Source organism: Staurois parvus, unplaced genomic scaffold (assembly GCF_062004578.1).
Source record: "Staurois parvus isolate SC_StPar_1 unplaced genomic scaffold, SC_StPar_1.0 ptg000156l, whole genome shotgun sequence".
Lineage (NCBI taxonomy): Eukaryota > Metazoa > Chordata > Amphibia > Anura > Ranidae > Staurois > Staurois parvus.
Genome location: NW_028317952.1, coordinates 419,791 through 440,410, shown reverse-complemented (window position 1 = coordinate 440,410; position 20,620 = coordinate 419,791). Strand labels below are relative to the sequence as shown.

General features: G+C 38.3%; 1 pseudogene; it reads right to left on the bottom strand.

Moving 5' to 3' along the window:
* Positions 1 to 14,149: 14,149 nt before the first annotated feature.
* On the bottom strand, positions 14,150 to 19,465 carry LOC149463218 (uncharacterized; annotated as a pseudogene).
* Positions 19,466 to 20,620: the final 1,155 nt, after the last annotated feature.

Here is a 20,620-nt window from a genome sequence, read left to right as displayed (position 1 = left end):
AACCCAAGTTCAAAAGAAAATCACGTGTTATAGCAGGTCCGGTGTGAAAGTAGCCATAGCATGAGGGGATAGTGATGCACGAGTAGAGGGAAGAAGAGGAAAAGAGAAGTGTCAATCGTGACGTGCCTTGCAATGAGCTGGTGAAGCTGGCAGACTGTCTCCAGTGGTGAGCCTTCATCAAACAGAAGACGAGGTGTGGTGAGAAGGACTGCGGCGCCTTACTCCTCCAGGGTGTTCAGCTGATTGGGCCTCCATTGGGTCTTCATCCGTCTGAGAGGGGAGATAGGAATCACTGAACCAGTTGGGTATTTCCACTATTGGGATATCTAAGATCTCACAGAATGGAGCGATATCTTCCGGGAATCTCAGGAGAGCAGATCGCCCCATGTGTGTTGCTGAAAGGCCAAACGGGAATCTCCAGCGGTATGCTATACCTCTGGAACGTAATAGATACAATAAAGGGCATAAATCCTTTCTGCGTTGTAGGGTGAGATGGGAGAGATCCTGGAATAATTTGATTTCTACTCCATTGTATATCACGCGGTTTCGATCTCGTGCCCTGCGCAATATTTCTTCCTTCAGTCGCGAGTCGACTAGGCAGCAAATAATATCTCTCGGGGGATCAGCGTCTCTACCTCTAGGACGCAGAGCCCTATGGAGGCATTCGATCTCAATGGGAGACTCCTGTGGTCCTTCCAAAAGATCATTAAAGATGGCTAAGAGTGTTTGAGTGAGTTGGCCCGATTCAGTAGTTTCAGGGACACCGCATACCCTTAGATTATGTCGTCTTCCCCTGTTGTCCAGGTCTTCGATGTGACTATCAAGCTCTCTGAGATGCGAAGCGTGTGTATCTACCAGTTTGCGCATATCATGGATGGCAAGGTCTTGCACGATAACTTTATCCTCCACTGCTTCAATTGCTGCTGAAAGGGTCTCTTTAATATCTGATGCTACAGCTTTCAGATCTCCTATAGTAAGAGGGGAAGCTTCATAATGGCAGGCTGTGGGCGCTGCATCTGGACTCTTGCTCTTCACAGGATGCGCTTTGTGTAGCGGATGATAGGGAACAGCAGAGGAGTAGGCCTCATTGAGTTCTGGGGTCTGGGATCGGAATAAATCTGGAATACTACGGTTGACAGGACTGCTTTTCTGGCAAGGAGATCTTGAACGTGGGGTGGCGGATCTCCTATCCGTTTTCCCCATCTCAGCGGTGTCTCTCCCTGTTATGATTACGCGTTCTACCTCCGTGTGTCAAGGCTTCAAGGACTAAGCTGTCATCTTCTCTGGGCTCGAGCCAAGCCCCCTAATAAATATAAACTTGTATTATAAAATTGTACAAAAGGCATAGGGGCCCAAATGTAGGCCTCAAACTATTTGGGGAGGCAGGCAGGCAGGCACAGGGGTTGAGAGAGAGAGAAGCTGTGGGCACCCTAGGGTGCTGGCTCCAGAATCTGACAGGGGAGTGCAGGGGGCACTTCTATATCCCCCAGGTGGCTGTCTGCTGGGCTGAAGGTGTGTACAGGCCCAATGGGGGCTGTGTGTCTTTCTTTCTCCCTCTGATTCTTTCTGAATCTTAGATTTTACTCCATATAGACTACTGTAAGTTTTTTGAAAGGTGTTAGCGATATCAGTGGTTGAATGTACCATTTCTCCTGTTTTCATCTTTGCTTTTTTTCTATAAAGTTTTTCGGTTTCTTTTCTTGTAGTTTGCTCATTAGATATTTTCCTGGTCTATTCCCTCATTGAAATCTTTCGTTTTGAAATCCTATGAAAAATCCTCCTCGTTTCTTGTTTCATAAGCTCTTTGGACTCTTCTCTTTTTAGAATTACCTTCTGTTGTGTATCTATATCCATTTTCTTTTTAGGCAACTGTTCTAAATCATCCTCCATTATTAACCTTATTTTGCTGCCCAGGTCTTTCTTTTTTTCCGCCTTTATCAAGACCTCCCAAGTTGTAGCAACAGATATTACGTTGGTCTCATTAGACAAAATATTGCTCAATTTCCTTCTTTAATCTTTTTTCTTCTTCTAAATCTTGTAAAAGCATCCTATTTAATCTCCACATAGTTATTTTATTCCACTGCCCTCCCACCATGAATCTCATTGTGACAGGTGCATGGTCAGATATAGACATTACTTCTATGTTAGATTTTACCAAGGAATCCAAGAGTCTGTGTTCAATCATTATATAATACAGTCAAGAACACGTCCCATGCGCTGAAGAAAAGAAGGTATTATCTCTCTCTCTTGGATGTTTAACTCTCCAGGCATCAATCAGTTGACACTGATGCAACATCTTTTTAATGTATTTTAGACTTTTACCTACCTGCGCACACAATGACATATCCATCCATGGATCCATGCAGAAATTACAATCTCATGCCATAATCAGATTACCCCTCTTGAAATCATTGAGTTTTCTTTGTATACCCTCAAGGAATACCGCTGGGTTTTCATTGGGACAATAGATGTTTATTAATGTACATTACAGTTTCTGTAGGTTTCCTCTCAGAAATAAGAACTGACCCTCTAGATCCACCATGCTTTCTTCCAAGGCGAATCTTAAATTTTTTGGCGAACCAGATTGCAACTTCTTTTGCCCATTTTATTGGTGAGTCAGCATAATGCCAGGTTGGGTAATATAAAAAAGCATACAGGTGGTGCAAACACCTAGTGCATTATCCAAGGTTTATTTGAAATATAAAAAAGGACAAAAATCATACTCACAAACATAGCATGTATGTAAAGCCTATAAGACCATGGAGATGGCCACACAAATGGCAGAGTGTCCGACTGACAGTGCAGTTGGCCTACTGACGCGTTTCGGTGACAAATCCCTTTCCTCAGAGCTTATGGCCAGCCTGAATGCAGGTCATACTTTAAATGTCTATGGCCAATGCTGTTTATGACAAAACCTCTCCCCTTGTGCTCACAGAAGGGGAAGGGGATCATGGGGGTTATTAGAACCATAAGCACAAAAAATTGCCATATAAATGCCATATAAATCATAATATGAACAACATATAACAAATACATATATATAATACTAGCAACAACATGATAAAAATGTTAAGACGTGATGATAATAGTTATAATAAAAAATGAAGATACTTAAGCTGAGTAACAATGTTAAAATGACTGAAATATTTCAAGAGGGGAGGTATAAGTGATGTTTTTATGTGCAATCGTTTGATGTTACTGTTCCTCATGACTGGACCCAATCTGGGATGCTTGCATGGTATCAGTTGCCATGAACAGTCCAGTGAAAATGTGCTAGTCTGAAGAGATGACTGTTGAGTAACTGAATAGAAAGTGCAGTGGAATGGAAAATGGCTGCTGGAGCTCACGCCGGAAGTGTGTCATGTAGTGTCATATCCGGTGCTCGCTGATAAAAGTAGAAAGGATTTAAAATGGCCACCAGAATGCACGTCAATATGGCTCTGCATTTCACACGCTGGATGGATTGAACCGGAAGTGCATAAGAAAATAGCTGCTGGAGCGCACCAAGCGCACCGCGCACCACCCGGGGATAACCAGGCATGAATTGCTACGGGACTGCATCTGGTGCAGATCCAGCACCTAAAAACACACATAAGGTGCTTCTAAGTGCAGTATATCCAGAAGAAGCTTTAATAATGATGGTTAGAAACACAAACTTGTGGTTAAAACAGGCTCAATAAACTCGTCAGAGTGCAGAGGCTCAATCCACCATGCAAGAACCCGCTGTGATGGCCAGCAGCTTCAGGGAGAGCTGAAGATCAGATGTCCAAGATGGCCGCCGCAAGTTCCAGGATCACTGGAACGCACTCTGGAGCGCACGCTGTCCAGAAGTCCGCAACCGGAAGTGACGTGGGTTAGGAACGGGCGTGGCACAGTGACGCATTTCGGAACATGCGCAGAGCTCCTTCTTGAGGACCGATGCCGATGAATGATAAAAGCCGAATAAAAAGGAGGAAGGGGTGGGGAGGGGGTGGCCTGAGGAGACAGAAGTGCACTCCCTCCAAAGCCCAAACAATGGAGGCCAAGGGAGAAACAGACTAATAAAAAAATGGAGAGGAGGACAAAAAATTCAAGATGTAGAAAATTATGAATATAAAAGATGGAAAAATAAAAACAATGATTAAAAGAAAAACTGGGGGGAAGGCATTGAACTGTGCTAGGGAAAAAAAAAGAATGTTACAAAAAATATGTAGTGTGTGGGGCGTGGGGGGGAAAAAAGGGGGGGGGAGAGGGGGGGGAAGCAAAGGGGGGGGGTTCCACAAGCAGGTTGCCACATGGCAGCATTGAGGGTATCCCAGTGGGCTGAATAACAATTAGTAAAAAGAATACAAGTATAGAATAAGATACATGAGATTACATGGTTTTCAATATACAGACTAAGCTGGGAAAAGTAATTGATTTATCCATAACAAATAGATGACTAAACTAATGAATGAATAAACAGGTGAATAACTCATGGGTTATTTGCACCATTATAAAAGTCATGTTGTACAACAATAAAATATAGTCTTAAAACAAAAGGACAAAAGGGGAAGGGGGGTATCTGGAGAAAAATGAGAGTAACAGATACAAGAAGCAATCACGAATGGGATGGTATCAGGAAAAATGGGGGGGTATAATTCTACAGAATAGTATGAATTTCAAGGTCCCCGTTCAGACCTCCAGGTTGTAGAAGGTCTAGAGCAGCAATGGGCAAACTACGGCCCGCGGGCCGTATACGGCCCGGCGGACCTTTTAATCCGGCCCGCGGAGCTAGGCTCCCGCAAGGCCAGTGGTCGGCAAGCCGCGGCTCTTTACAAATTTAGATGCGGCTCTCCTGTGTGCCGGGCGCCCGCTCCCCTCCCTCCTCTCCTCCTCTCCCCTCCCTCCTCTCCTCCTCTCCCCTCCCCTCCCCTCCCCTCCTCTCCTCTCGGATGGCCGCCCCCCCTCTCGGATGGCCGCCCCCCTCCCTCCTCTCGGACGTCAGGACTCTGCAGCTGTCAGGATGTAGGCGGGGCAGCGTGACAAACTCCTCTCACAGTCCTCCCTGAAGACCAGAACGGCGCGGGAATACGAGAGGAACGCGCGGACCAAAGGTAAGTGAATTGACACAGGGGGGGGACTTACTATATGGGGGATGAATTACTATATGGGGGACTTACTATATGGGGAATGAATTACTATATGGAGGACTTACTATATGGGGAATGAATTACTATATGGGGGACTTACTATATGGGGAATGAATTACTATATGGAGGACTTACTATATGGGGAATGAATTACTATATGGGGGACTTACTATATGGGGAATGAATTACTATATGGAGGACTTACTATATGGGGAATGAATTACTATATGGAGGACTTACTATATGGGGAATGAATTACTATATGGAGGACTTACTATATGGGGAATGAATTACTATATGGGGGACTTACTATATGGGGAATGAATTACTATATGGAGGACTTACTATATGGGGAATGAATTACTATATGGGGGACTTACTATATGGGGGATGAATTACTATATGGGGGATGAATTACTATGTGGGGGATGAATTACTATATGGGGGATGAATTACTATGGGGGATGAATTACTATGGGGGATGAATTACTATAGGGGGGATGAATTACTATGGGGGACGAATTACTATATGGGGGACGAATTACTATATGGGGGACGAATTACTATATGGGGGACGAATTACTATATGGGGGATGAATTACTATGGGGGATGAATTACTATATGGGGGATGAATTACTATGGGGGATGAATTACTATATGGGGGATTAATTACTATATGGGGGATTAATTACTATGGGGGATTAATTACTATGCTTACTATGGGGGAATATTACTATACTTACTATGGATGACACATACACATCATTCATCTACTCTTGGTCCGGCCCCCGGGTCCAATATATGAACCCATTGCGGCCCTCAAGTCAAAAAGTTTGCCCACCCCTGGTCTAGAGTATAGATCCAATATGTTTCCCTACAACATGAATGCTAGAATCTCTCAGCTTTGGGGAGGTCAGTGGGCATTGCCTCAATGACCCAAACTTTAAGTCCCATGGTGGATTTACCATGCTGTTCGAGAAAATGTCAGGGGGTGCTATGTTTGTCAATACCGTCTTCAATGAGGCGGCGATGCTCCCCGAAGCATTTACGCAGAGTGCAGATGGTCCTACCTACATAATATATATAATATGTCAGACATATATAATATGTCAGACACTAGAATACAAATTCTGAAGAGCATGTGTGGAATGCAGCAATCTTGTATTTTTTACCTTTTATGTGGGATTCCTTTTGGCCATGTTGGACAAATGGGCATATTAGACAGAGAATTGAAATATCCTCCTGCGCTCAACTATGAAATTACCTAATAAATAGCCAGCCGCTATCACCTATTCCCTATACCTCAGGATGTGTAAATTATAACAAAAAATGGTGAAGCGCTATGCAAATGCAACAAATCAGTGTATATACACACAAATATAGGTGAATAAATATACATTAATAAGCAATAATTAAAATGTGAGACTCCAATCTTTTAAATAATATAGAGTGATATGTGCTTAAAACAGCAACACACTGTGCAAAAAGAAGTGCCTGGTCTGCCAATAAAAATATAAACACACCAGGTTAAATGAAATATATACCCAAAATAGATAGATATACATAAATAATCATAACTTGAGCAATCCTTGAAATAATACAAAGTGACCGTGCTTAAAAACAGCAACACACTGTAAAAAATGCCTGGTCTGCTAAACAATATGTATACACACCAGGTAGAGTGAAATATTTTACAAAAATTAGATATCCATTATTAATATATCAAGTGATAGGTGCAACAACACAAATAGAAAAAAATAAATAAACGACAATTGAATAAAATCATTCAGTGTAAACATCGATAGTGACCAGTCCAACAAAAAGTGCTTCAATCTTCAGTGTACACTATAAGTGCTCTCAGTGACTTTCTTTGTGACTTATCCCACAGTGGCTAAAGTGCCTCCTCACCTCCTAACATCGACCCTTAAGGGCCACAACACCTTGGGTAATTCTCAAACCAGACGGCTTCCCATACTATGGCTCCACCGACTCCACTGACTCCAATCGGGCTCCGATTATAACTCAGTGCATCAAATATCCCTTTCACACAAAAGGATTAAAATCCTATTAGTGCAGCAGTTTCCCATGTGCTATGGGTGTACTAGGGGACTCGGGTGTACCAAGATGGCGTCAAAACAGGAAGTGCATCACCGCTGAAACCGGAAGTGTGTCACCGCATATGCTCTCTACGCGTTACACCACGATAGGACACGTGGCTTCCCCTATCCTGAGGAAGCCACGTGTCCTATCATAGTATAACGCGTAGAGAGCATGTGCGGTGACAAACTTTGCACAGCCCAAGTTCTCAACACCCCAAACATGCCCTAGACGTTTCATAGATCTTGGCCTGCCACAAAGAAAATGGGGGACATTATACTTGTTTTTGGGGAGCTTAATGTGGCTTAACGTACAATAAAGAGCTTAGATGTTAATCAATTTCCCAAAAACTTCACACAATAGAAGAAGACTCAGATTATTTGGTAAATCACACCAAAAGTTATTCACATTAAGTTACAATGCTAAAACCTTTAATGTAAACAGCTTAATGTAAAAAGAGCTTAACGTACCATAATGTGCCTAAATCTCAATCAATTGACTTGAAACTTTGCACAGCCCACGTTCTCAACAACCCAAACACGTCCTACACGTTTCATAGATTTTGGCCTGGAGGTAGACTGTACTAAGATTGAGCACATAGCAATTCTCATGAATATATACAGTGGATATAAGTCAACATACCATTGTTAAAATAGTCAGGTTTCTGTGATGTAAGAAAATGAGACAAAGAGAATTAATTTCAGAAAAATTTCCACCTTTAATGTGACCTATAAACTGTACAACTCAATTGAAAAACATACTTAAATCTTTTCGGTGGAGGGAAGTAAAAATAAAAAACTAATAAAGCTTTGAAATTATATATCACTTCTATTTGTCTTCTTATAATAATGGAGGCTGTTAATATATGTATCCCCTCTATTTGTCCTCTGAGAATAATGCAGGCCGTGAAATTTTTTATCCTTTCTATTTGTCCTCTGAGAATAATGCAGGCCATGAAATTATGTATCCCCTCTATTTGTATTCTGAGAAACATGCAGGCCATGAAATTATGTATCCCCTCTATTTGTATTCTGAGAAACATGCAGGCCATGAAATTATGTATCCCCTCTATTTGTCCTCTGAGAATAATGCAGGCCTTGAAATTATGTATCCTCTCTATTTGTCCTCTGAGAAAAATGTACACTGTGAAATTATGTATCCCTTCTATTTTCCTCTGACAGTAATGGAGGCCATGAAATACTGTATAAGAAAAGGAGATAGGGACACCAAACTAAGTGCAGTATTAAAAAGTTATTTTATTGAGCAAGGTAACTGAGGTAACTCACTAGATAACAATGGAGAAAAGGCATGTATCTCAGAATGGACATTGTCCTTCAAAGGTCCCAGAGGCTAGTGGAGAGGGTAAAATCTAGCACCGAGCAAGATCCCATCCAAAAAATCCATCAGCACTACTCCTGGGCCTACTTCTATTTGTCCTCTGACAATAATGGAGGCTGTGAAATTATGTATCCCTTTTATTTGTCCTCTTATAATGGAGGCTGTGAAATTATGTTTCCTTTCTTTTCTTTTCTGATAATAATGGAAGCCGTTATATTATGTATCCCTTCCATTTGTCTTCTGATAATAATGGAGGATGGGAAATTATGTATCCCTTCTATTTTTCCTCTGATAATAATGGCGTCTTGGAAATTATGTTTCCCTTCTATTTGTCCTCTGACAATATTGGAGGCCTTGAAAATATATATTTCCTCCATTTGTCCTCTGAGAATAATGAAGGCAGTGAAATTGTCTATCCCCTCTATTTGTCCTCAGAGAATAATGGAGGCCGTGAAATGATGTATCCCTTCTATTTGTCCTCTAATACTAAGGGAGGCCATGAAATTATGTATACCCTTTATTTGTCCTCTGAGAATAATGGAGGCCGTGAAATTATTTATCCATTTTCTTAGCCCTCCGATAATAATGGAGGCCGTGAAATTATGTATCGCTTCTATTTGTCCTCTTTTAATAATGGAGGCCGTGAAGTTATGTATCGCTTCTGTTTGTCTTCTGATAATAATGGAGTTTGTGATATTATGTATCCCTTCTATTTGTCCTGTGATAATAATGCAGGTTGTGATATTATGTATCCCTTCTATTTGTCCTGTGATAATAATGTAGGCCGTAGAATTATGTATCCTCTTTATTTGTCATCTGATAATAATGGAGGCTGTGAAATTATGTATCCTTTATATTTGACCCTTTGACAAAAATGGAGGCCATGAAATTATGTATCCCTTCTAATTGTCCTACATTGTGAAATTATGAATCCCTTCTATTTGTCCTTTGATATTAATTGGAGGCCGTAAAATTATGTATCCCCTTTTATTTGTCCTCTGAGAGTAATGGAGGCCATAACATTTTTTATCCCCTTTATTTGTCCTCTGATAATTATGGAGGCTGTGAAATTATGTATCCCTTCTATTTGTCTTCTAATACTAAGGGAGGCCGTGAAAATATGTATCACGTCTATTTGTCCTCTTTTAATAATGGAGGCCATGAAGTTATGTATTGCTTCTGTTTGTCTTCTGATAATGAGTTTGTGATATTATGTATCCCTTCTATTTGTCCTGTGATAATAATGGAGGCCGTGAAATTATGTATTCTTTCTCTTTGACCCTTTGATAATAATGGGGGCCATGAAATTATGTATCCCTTCTATTTAACCTCTCTTGTGAAATTCTGTATCCCTTCTATTTATCCGTTAATAATAATGGAGGCCATAAAATTATGTATCCCCTTTTCTATTTGTCCTCTGATAATAATAGAGGTTGTGATATTATGCATCCCTTCGTTTTGTCCTCTGATATTAATGGTGGCTGTGCAATTATGTATCCCTTTTATTTGTCCTCTGACAATAATGGAGGCAGTGAAATTATGTATCCCTTCTATTTGTCCTCTGATAATATTGGAGTCCTTGAAATTATGTTTCCCTTCTATTTGTCCTCTGATAATATTGGAGTCCTTGAAATTATATTTCCCTTCTTTTTCTCCTCTGAGAATAATGGAGTCTGTGAAATTGTGCATCCCGTCCATTTGCCCTCTAAGAATAATGGGGTATGTGAAATTGTGCATCCCCTCCATTTGCCCTCTAAGAATAATGAAGGCAGTGAAATTATGTATCCCCTGTATTTGTCCTCTGATAATAATGGAGGTTGTGAAATGATGCATCCCTTCTATTTGTCCTCTGATAATAATGGAGGCCGTGAAATTATGTATCCCTTCTATTTGTCCTCTAATAATAATTGAGGTTGTGAATTTATGTTTCCCTTCTATTTGTTCTCTGATAATTACGGAGGCCGTGAAATTCTGTATCGCTTCTATTTGTCCTCTGATAATAATGGAGGTTGTGATATTATGCATCCCTTCTATTTGTCCTCTGATATTAATAGAGGCTGTGAAATTATGTATCCCTTTTATTTGTCCTCTGACAATAATTGAGGCAGTGAAATTATGTATCCCTCTATTTGTCCTCTGATAATATTGGAATCCTTGAAATTATGTTTCCCTTCTATTTGCCCTCTAAGACTAATGAAGGCAGTGAAATTATGTATCCCCTAAATTTGTCCTCTGTTAATAATAGAGGCCATGAAATTATGTATCCCTTCTATTTGAACTCTTATACTAAGGGAGGCAATTAAAATATGTATCCCTTCTTTTTGTCCTCTGTTAATAATGGAGGTTGTGATATTATGTATCCCTTCTATTTGTCCTCTGATAATAATGGAGGCCATGAAATTATGTATCCCTTTTAATTGTCCTCCATTGTGACATTATGTATCCCTTTTATTTGTCCTCCATTGTGAAATTATGTATCCTTTTTATTTAGCCTTTGATAATATTTGGAGGCCGTAAAATTATGTATCCCCTTTATTTGTCCTCTGATAATAATAGATGACTTAAAATTATGTATCCCCTTTATTTGTCCTCTGATAATAATGGATGCTGTGAAATTATGTACCCCTTCTATTTGTCCTCTTTTAATAGGGGAGGCCGTGAAATTATGTACCCCTTCTATTTGTCCTCTAATACTAAGGGAGGCCACAAAATTATGTATCCCTTCAATTTGTCCTCTGTTAATAATGGAGGCCATGAAATCATGTACCACTTCTATTTGCCCTCTGATAATAATGGAGTTTGTGATATTATGTATCCCTTCTATTTGTCCTTTGATATTAATTGGTGACTGTAAAATTATGTATCCCCTTTATTTGTCCTCTGATAATAATGGAGGCTGTGAAATTATGTATCCCCTCTATTTGTCATCTGAGAATAATGAAGGCAATGCAATGATGTATCCCCTCTATTTGTTCTCTGAGAATAATTTAGGCTGTGAAATTATGTATCCCTTCTCTTTGTCATCTGATAATAATGGAGGCGGTGATATTTTGTATCCCCTCTATTTGTCCTCTGTTAATAATGGAGGCGAACCCCTCATGTATTGTTTTGTTACTGTATTGTCTCATGTTCTGTCCCCCACTATAATGTACAGCGCTGTGCAAACCTTCTGGCGCTATATAAATACTGTATAATAATAATAATAACATTAACGTACAAAGCTATTCATAACACTGCCCCAAACTACCTCACCGACCTGATATCCAAATACCACCCAACCCGTACTCTTCGCTCCTCACAAGACCTCCTACTTTCTATCTCCCTGGTCTCCTCCTCCCATGCCCGGCTACAGGACTTCTCCAGGACTTTCCCCATCCTCTGGAACTCACTACCCCAATTCATCAGACTGTCACCTACCCTCCTCACCTTTAGGCGCACCCTGAAAACCCATCTCTTCAGGGAAGCCTACCCCACCCTCACCTAACAGCCGATCTCCTCCACTCCTCCTACCACTCCATCCCCCCACAGCCACTGCCTCCTGTACCACTATCCCCTCGTCCTAGATTGTAAGCTCAAAAGAGCAGGGCCCTCGAACCCCTCGTGTATTGTATTGTTACTGTATTGTCTCATGTACTGTCCCCCACTATAATGTACAGCGCTGAGCAAACTTTTTGGCGCTATATAAATACTGTATAATAATATCATAATAATTATGTATCCCCTCTATTTGTCCTTTGAGAATAATGCAGGTAGTGAAAAGTATGTATCCTTTCTATTCATCCTCTGAGAATAATGCAGGCTATGAAATTATGTATCCCCTCTATTCATTCTCTGAGAATACTGGAGATGGTGATATTATGTATCCCTTCCATTTGTCCTCTGAGAATAATGAAGGCCATAAAATTATGTATCCCTTCTATTTATCCTCTGTTAATAAGGAAGGCCGTGAAATTATGTATCGCTTCTATTTGTCCTCTGATAATAATGGAGGTTGTGATATTATGTATCCTTTATATTTGTCCTCTGATAATAATGGAGGCTGTTAAATTAAATTATCCCCTTTATTTGTCCTTTGATAATAATTGAGACTGTGAATTTATGTTTCCTTTCTATTTGACCCTCTGTTAATAAAAGAGGTCGTGAAATTATGTATCACTTCTATTTGTCCTCTGATAATAATGGAGGCCATGAAATTATGTATCTGCTTTATTTGTCCTTTGATAATAATGGAGGTCGTAAAATTAGGTATCCCCTTGTTTTTGTCCTCTGCTATTAATGGAGGCCATGAAATTATTTATCCCCTTTATTTGTCCTCTGATAATAATAAAGGCTGTTAAATTAGGTATCCCTTCTATTTGGACTCTAATACTATGAGAGGCCATGAAATTATGTATCCCTTCTATTTGTCCACTGATAATAATGGAGGCCATGAAATTATGTATCCCTTCTATTTGTCCTCTAAAAATAATGGAGGCCGTGAAATTATGTATGCCTTCTATTTGTCCTGAGAATAATGGAGGCCGTGAAATTGTGTATCCCTTCTATTTGTCCTTTGATGATAATGGAAGCCTTGATGTTATTTATCCCTTCTATTTGTCCTCTGATAATAATGGAGGCCTTGATATTATGTATCCCTTCTATTTGTCCTCTTATAATAATGGAGGCTGTAAAATTATGTATCCCTTCTATTTGTCCACTGATAATAATGGAGGCTGTGAAATTATGTAATGCTTCTATTTGTCCTCTGATAATAATGGAGGCTGTGAAATTAGGTATCCCCTATATTTGTCCTCTGAGAATACTGGAGGCCGTGAAATTATGTATCCCTTCTATTTGTCCACTGAGAATAATGGAGGCCTTGATATTATGTATCCCTTCTATTTGTCCTCTGATAATAATGGAGGCCTTGATATTATGTATCCGTTCTGTTTGTCCTCTAATACTATGAGAGGCCATGAAATTATGTATCCCTTCTATTTGTCCTCTGAGAATAATGGAGACCGTGAAATTATGTATCCCTTCTATTTGTCCTCTGATAATAATGGAGGCCTTGATATTATGTATCCCTTCTATTTGTCCTCTTATAATAATGGAGGCTGTGAAATTATGTATCCCCTCTATTTGTCCTCTGAGAATAATGGAGGCAGTGAAATTATGTATCCCTTCTATTTGTCCTCTGAGAATATAGGAGGCCCTGATTGTGACGATCGTGGCATCAGACCCCTTGCCCTTCTCACCAAACTCGTGACTGAAGGACTAGCCAATTTAAAACCGCGATGTCACTTGCGTAACAATGCCATGCCCAGCTGCACCCTGCACAACGATTTTCCAGCTAATTGACCACAATCGATGTACCGGCAGCCTAAGCGCGATTGTTACTGGGTCAGGTTAATTACGCAATTAACCCTTCACATTGTCACCACCTCCTTTTTGTACAGAGAAAGAGGAGACCCAGAAATATCAGCAATAACACTAGGATGGTTGAAATAAATGTCTGTATACCACTGTCACCACAGACAGGTTATACAGAGGGTTAAACACACATAGTAGCGCTCTTCAGCGGCAGGAATTCGTAAGTTGCATTAACGAGCTTTAGAAACAGTTCAACACTTTCAGACAGAAAGATTTATTACTAAAAGGTCAAAAGGGTGCAATAAAAATATTTACAGAAAAAAGATGTAACCAATATATATATATAAATACAGAGAGTGTTGGAATATAAGAGTTTTGAAAAAACTCTATTAGTATTCTTGTATTTGTAGGTGGTTGTGGGAAGAAATCCTTTTCAAAGCCAGTTAGGAAAAAGCAGTGTGACTTTATTTAATCACACACTAAAAAGATACAAAGTCAATATAAATGTATCAAATTCAAATACAAAAAGATATGTAGCTTAAAATAAATAAAAAATAAAGAATATAAGTTGTTTGTTCTTTGAATATAAGAAGAAAAATGTAATTCCTTTGTTCTCTTAGCCTGCCATGTGCTCGTTCCTTTGTTCTCTTAGCAAGCCTTGGCCTAGACCATGTGCTTCTTCTTTGTGTAAGAGTGTGTGAGAATGTGTCTGTGTGTGTGTGAGTCCTTTGTAGGCAGAAGTGAAGTGAAGAGAGAAGTGTCTGTTCTTTGAATGGGCTACTTAAAATGCACAAGAAACCGAACCCTTCCACAATTCTTTGTTTCAGATTTGCGGGCTCCTTCACCACTCCCCTAGTCACCTCCCAGTGTATCCAGTTAATAACGTGTTTCTTGTTCAGTCACAGCTAGGCTAATTAACATGACTGACATGGACACTCTAGAAGGGAACACTGAAGTTCTTATGTTACATATATAACTGTCTGAATACATGATTTATCAATACAATTTAAACTCTCAGACTCATTATATAAAATCAAAACAAGATATACTTTACATAGGCTTATTCTAAAGAAAATATAAACCTAGACCTTTTGTAATTATCCAACCCAGACACAAATAATTCACATCTGTTACTACTCCATTTCAAAACCTTTCATTCACGTCCAATTAGGAGGGTACATATCCTGCCAGGCATATATCAGAACTTACTAGAGACCGAATTAAAATTTAGATATTACATTCCCCTCTGAAATATGAATTTTGATATTTTAATATATCACGCACACTCCATTTATATCACATACACACAGGTTTTGATTTATTAATTTCAAATGTATCATTATTTGTTACTGAGTCAGCAAAACCAGAAAGTATTTTTCTTTTAAGTATATTTTGTAATAAATCATCTCCTTCCTAATTTCAGTTCTAATTCGCTTATAGAAACTTCTCATTTTACACATCAAACATAATTGAAATATAATACATAATATGATAATGATAAAAATTATTATTATAGGATGTAATAAAATATTTCCTGCCGCAGATGCAACTGAAGTTTTTCCCCACATTGATACAGTACATTTAAATTTTGACCACCAAGAGTGACCTGAAAATTCACACCATTCATGTTCTATTTCTTGCAAATTTCCTTGTTCATGTTTAAATAATATTTCTGCCTTTTGGAGTTCATTTGATAAAGCTATCAGTAAACCTTTATCTTTTTGAATAACATTTGCCCAGTCTCTCCAAGGGAATTCATCCACCTGAGATATATTGTACTGTATGGGAAGAGCACTTACAGTTTTCATAAGCATGTTTGTCAAATTCATTCTCATCCCATTAACACTTATTGCTAAAATATCTCTTTCTATACAGAACAAACCTCGACTTAGGTTTTCTGCATGTGTACAAGAAGAGAAGAAAGATTTAACCCTTTCTGAGTTAGACATAACTTGGAAACAAACTTTCTTTTTATCTACAATTGAAATTAACTCAGAAGTGGTTTTAACCTTTTCTATCCTTGCTGAACATAAAGTATGGTTATGGTAACAAGAATGAAATATACCTTTGTCTTGATTAGGTAGACAAATAACTTTAGACTGAAATTGTAAACATGAAGACAGATCTAATTGTTCTAACTCAAAATTATTATCATTAAATGCAAAATCTGTATATTGCAGTTGATAATATAGTAACTGTGTGTTGCTAACAGGTAATCCCAAGACAGTGATTGGAACCAACATTAGTTCTTTTCCTGCTACAGGAATAATTGAAGAACTATAACATATGTTCTGATAACATCCAATCCATTTATTTACCCACAGATCTGTATGGTTTATGGCATATACATACTCTCTGGGTAAATTTTGTACAATACCTAGAGGAGTTATTCCACTTTGAAAGGCTTGAGCTATTATTTAAAAATTTGTGGAATATTCCATCTGGATTTCTAAACATGCTCTGGCTATATGGGAATGCTGTTCACTTGTCATTAAATTAAGAGTAATATTCTGTAAATGTAATATAGATGGACCCATAATATTGGCTGTTTTAATCACCATATTTTCCAATATCTGATTTAAGTTTCTTTGCACTTTAATGCTATTGCTTCCCACTAAACCAGCTGTCTCGAGGTCAGACTTTAATGTACTAATGTCCATACTATTTGTAATACGTCCAATAGTACCAACTCCTCCTAAAATACCTTCAACTATACCACGCTTATTCCTGTGAGGATTCTTAATATTAGTTCCAAACCATCTTTCAATACCTAATTCCATATTAACCAGATGTTCTTGACATTGTGGAAACCTTGTTGAGATTTTCCATTCTGAAATGTTGAAGTTCCACAATATAATAACAAACTTTACTTCTCTCAAAAGGAGTCTGGTTTGGAAATGGTTAATTTGGAAAGGACTAGCTAGAATAAATTTCTTATCCGTGCACTGTGTTCTTTTAGGGGATATTACAATTACATTTGTATTCACACATTTCATTGGATAGTTTTCTATTGATATGCAGCATTCATATATACCCGTGTCATTAATAGATATAGTGTTTTGATGATACACAAATTTATCATTATCCCAGTTCAAATTACCAGAAATACTTTTATGGATAATATCAGTTTTATAGTGATGAAAACTTCCCAAAAATTCACCATTTCTTTTCCAAGTTAATAATGAATTTTGAGGTAAGTGTATTTGTGTACTACACATCAAATTCAGATTATCCTTTCCTTCTATGAGTCTTAAAGATTGAGGAGATATTTTTATCTCTGGCACAATCAAATCTACCACAGTTACAATTACTTTGACTTTAGTTTGAACCAAAGCTCTTGTTATTTGGAAATCCCATATTTTAACTATGTCCTCTTTTTCATTCCCATTTATAATCAGATGTTCGGGATCAAGAAAGTGTGAATAACTTTGTAATTGATACCAAATATCCCTTTTAGAACTTCCTATTTTCCCAGTATTTAACATGTCTATTGTAATATCTCCTGACCAAATAGTAGACTAATTTCCCTTTAAAACTATTAACCAGAATCCCATATCTGATAAATTACATTCAAAGTTACTAGTTTTGTTATTGATCATATAAGATCCTTGCATTTTAACAAATTTTGTTTAGACTCTATTTTAGCTCTTAGTTCAATATCATTACTATGAACGAAATACAATTCCATACAACAAGTTCTTCCATAGCCTATGCACACATATCCTAACAAGTTTTCAGTTGTATTAATGTCACTGTCCTTAGGAAAAAATCTTTTGTTCCTAATAAGTGTAATGTCTTTCTTATGTAGAGCTTCAATCTTGTTAACTTCTGCATTGCTGGAAAAGTTTATGATGTAGATTACCAATGATGTAATTGTCACTAGGAAAAAAATCAATCCTGTGATAAGTCTTTCCTTTTTTTTTTCCTCTGCTTTGATTTTCTTTATGTTCTTTTGTTGTAATTTTTACTTTTTTCTGGAATCTGCGATTCTTTGTCTTTTCCGGATTTTTTAAATCCATTTCTGTAAAAGAAATGCAGTATCATTATCTCTGTATAAACAATTTACATTGGTCAGTGTGTACCCACATTTTTTGTTGTCCACGAGCATTTTTCACTGAATTTAGAGGTCTTTGTACCATTATTCCTTGAACATCCAAAATATCAAATGGACCTTCCCAATTGCTTTGCCATGGTTCAGTTTTTCTGAAAGTTTTTATCATTATTTGTCCTCCTTTTTCAAACTTTGAAGAATGTGGAGGAACCATTTTTTGCATGCGAGTAGCTGCATGTGGTACAATAGTGTTCAGATTGTCTTGCAACATCTGTAACCACTTTGTTTTTTCTATTGCCTCTCTTTGCGGTGTAGATGAAAAAGGTTCATGGGAAACACAAGCAGCATTTTCCTTCCTGTCATTAACTCAAAAGGAGAATACTGTGTTGCAGAAGATGTTGTACTTCTGACACTCATCAGAACCAATGGTACAACATCAACCCAAGTATTTCCTCTGTCCAATAACATTTTTGCAATTCTTGATTTGACAGTCCTATTCATTCTTTCCACAATACCTGCAGATTGTGGATGATATGGCACATAAAATCTCTGTTGTATACCTACGATTTTACACATTGCCTGCATGGTTTTACCTGTGAAATGGGTTCCTCTGTCAATACTGAGGTTTGTTGGTATACCCCAGACTGGAAACACATGATTAATTAGCATTTTAGTTGTTAATGCATCATATTTGCGAACAGGCAAAATTTCAATCCATTTTGAGTAAACAACTACAACTAAAGCATATCTGTACCCATTTTTACCTGTAGGTAATGGTCCTATATAATCTAGTTGTAATGTGGACCATGGTTCATCTGCCAGAGGAGTTTTTTGTAATGAAGTTTTTTGACCCTTTGGTCGAGGATTCACTTGAGCACAGATTAGACAAGATTGAACTACACTGTCTACTGTTTCTTCCATTTTGTCCCAGTAAAATTTTTCCTTGAGAACTTCAAGCAATCTTTGTTTACCTATGTGACCTAGGCTTTCATGATTGTATTTTGTAAATTCTACCTGTAGATGCTGTGGTATAACAGGACGCAGAAACCCGTGTAAGTCATGAAACAAAATCCCATTTTCACAAACAAAGAGAGATTTTGAATCAACCTGAGAAGCAGAAAGAGATGGATCCCTTTTCTGTTCTTCTGCAAAGGAGGGAATCTGTCTGTCTGTCTTCCTAACAACATTAACTGAGACTGGTTCAGACTGAATCACTGGTTCTCTATGTAAAGCTGCTTCTTTTGCTAAGAGATCAGCTGTTCTATTGCCTACACTCATCTCATCATTGTCCTTCCTATGAGATGGAATTTTAACAATTGCATAGGCAAAAGGATTTTCCTCTGCTAGCTTAAAAATGTATTCAAGTGTCTCTTTGTGCACTAGGACTTTATTGGATGCATCTACAAAACCTCTACGTTTCCAAATTGGTTGATAATCAGTCAGGGAACGTAGAACAGATGAGCTGTCACTGTAGATCACCAATGGACTTCTGTTCTCTTCCTTGTCTAATGTCATCACAGTTTTTACTGCTTCAAGTTCTGCCCTTTGAGCTGAAAAATGTCCTGGCAATTTGTGCTGTATGGAATAATTACGCTCTGGATACCAAATTGAATATCCACTGTAATAATTACCAGACATACAGTATCTCGAACCATCAACAAATACAGGTTCATCAATTTTCTCTGCCTCTCTACAAAAAAGAGGAGAGGAAGTCTCTTGGACTTCACATAAACATTCATGTTCTAACCCGTTGTATTCCATCAACTGAGGTAGGACATACTTGGCATTATGTTCAACTTGTATTTGCTTAGGTGATAGAGCTAACAACCATTGAGAAAATCTTTGGTTGGAAACTCCAGGAACATTTTTCTCAAAAAGGAACTTCAATGTGCTATGTGGGGTTTGTAGAATAATTTTGTTGAATCCTACAATATGCTCTGTTGCTTTTACTGCATAATGTACTCCCACAAGTTGTCTGACACAATCATCAAAACCTCTCTCTACTGGGGAAAGAAGACGTTAGAAGTATCCAAGGCTTCTCCAGACTCCTCCCTGTTTCTGGATCAAGACAGCTGAGATTGCAGTTTCTGAAGCATGCACCTGCAAAGCAAATGGTGCTTGCTTATTCACAGTAGCCAAAGTTGGAGCTGTTTGTAAATCATTTTTCAACATTTCAAAAGCCTTTTTCGTTGATTTATGTCCAGGGACCAAAAACATTTTCCTCATTGTACTTCAACAAATCATATAGTGGTTTGGCTTTTTCTGCAAATGATTCTATAAAATCCCTAGAAGAATTTACCAAACCGAGAAACTGTCTCAGTGCTTTGAATGTTGTTGGTACAGGAAGTGACGCAATAGACTCAATTCATTCTTGTAAAGGCTGTCTCTTTCCTGGACCAATCAGAACTCCAAGAAATTGTACTTCATTTTTCATGAGCTGAACTTTGCCTGTATTCAGCTTGAGACCTTCATCTTGCGGAAGTGTAAACAATTTTGCCAAGAGGGTCATGTGTTCAATCTCAGTATCCATCATAAGCAAGATATCATCTACATATTGAATTAAACAATGTAGTCTCAAGAATTTAGACAAAACATTTGCTAATGCCTGATGAAATATAGATGGAGAAGAATGAAATCCTTGAGGAGGACGTTTAAAACAATATTGAACAT